Source organism: Panicum virgatum, chromosome 6N, assembly GCF_016808335.1.
Source record: "Panicum virgatum strain AP13 chromosome 6N, P.virgatum_v5, whole genome shotgun sequence".
Taxonomy (NCBI): domain Eukaryota; kingdom Viridiplantae; phylum Streptophyta; class Magnoliopsida; order Poales; family Poaceae; genus Panicum; species Panicum virgatum.
This window is the reverse complement of record NC_053150.1, coordinates 31,805,591-31,807,024: the sequence shown is the minus strand read 5'-3', so window position 1 is coordinate 31,807,024 and position 1,434 is coordinate 31,805,591. Positions and strand designations below refer to the sequence as shown.

Below are 1,434 nucleotides of genomic sequence, written 5' to 3'. Positions count from 1 at the left end.
GGTCTGCTCACACATATAGAGGCCTATCAGCAAAGCAATTCTCAAAATAGACACGAGAACATGAGTGGATTTAGCTAAAACTAATGTAACCGTCAAGCATAATAAAATAGGCAATAACAGATGCATCAGTAAAAACAATTTTCTCATCATGTCATCAAGTGATCTGAAAATCTAAGAAAATAAAGTACCAAGCATTAAATCACTGAGAATCATAGGTTTGAGTAATATACCAAACATTGCGATACTATAATTGACAATCATTGCGATAAAGCTAAACATGCTGCATGCAACACAGAGCAATAGGGGCATAGTATTGGGAAGTGTTCTCATGAAAGGAACATTTGGCATGTGATAGTTTACTTGATTACCCCATAAGAGAATTTCATGACAAACGGTTGATATACTGAGTCTGATAAATGTTAAACTTCAGAACATTTACCTCTCCGACAAGAAACAGGAAGGCTACCCCTCCCAGAATGCCTCTATGATGGCTCCTTTCTGGCTTGACTTGTTCCCTGCAAGCAATCATGCATTCAAAATTCAAAAAATATTAGAAGTGCATTCACCATATATGAAAAAGAAATATTTGTTTATATTAGTAGAAATTGTAGACCAACAGAGCACTTCCTAAACTTAATAGTAATCATGCACATATATGCGAAAGAATATCTATGTCTTATAACACAGAGCATTTCCTAAACTGAATAATAATTATGCATATATATGCGAAAGAATATATATGTCTTATAACACAGTTCATTTTATTTTTCAAGTATAAAATGAATAATAGTTGCATGCCTTCATCAACCAAATCTGGGCCTAGAGCTCATATAATTAATAAAGTTTGAAGAAAGTAGCTCATAGTACCTGACAATGTCTTGAACAGCATAGGAGTACTACCTCCCAAGGTGCTTTTGCAAGACCTGTTAAAAAAAGGAAGACCATGTTTAGCATGGGAGCTATCCCCACCTCCTTCCCTGAGGTTGAGCACCACTCCTCAACAGACTCCAGCTCCTCTCTCCCCTCTAAGGCTCCAAGAACAGATCAAGATGTCCCTTTCATATATAGAAATACTTTTGCTGTTTTAATTTTATTGCTTGAAAAAAAAGATCCAATTCTGCTATAGAATCATTACCTTAGGAGCTCGTGGGTGGAAGGGCTCGTGGGTCACTGATGGCTTGATCCGGTAGAGCCACCTGCAGCAGAGAAGCTGAATCTGATGAATCAGATGGATGGCGCAGCGAGATTGGCTAATGTGATGGCGGAGGAGGAAACGGGCGGGGTAAGGCTCCTGGCTTCTAGGCGGCTCCGGCCTGAGCTCATGGAGGAGTGCGCCGGAGGGCATGGGAGGAGGGAGGACGAGGGGGCGGAGGGCCGGCCGCGGCAGATCCGCCATGCCCTGCACGGATCCGGCCGCCATGGCCGCCGCGCAGG

The 1,434-nt window shown here is 41.9% G+C and overlaps 1 long non-coding RNA gene across 1 annotated transcript; it reads right to left on the bottom strand.

The window, feature by feature from the left end:
• Positions 1-292: 292 nt before the first annotated feature.
• On the bottom strand, positions 293-928 carry LOC120679257. Its single transcript, XR_005677079.1, has 2 exons — positions 868-928; positions 293-515 (listed from the first exon to the last, which is right to left on the bottom strand). It is a non-coding gene; the product is annotated as an uncharacterized LOC120679257 (long non-coding RNA).
• Between the last annotated feature and the right edge of the window lie 506 nt (positions 929-1,434).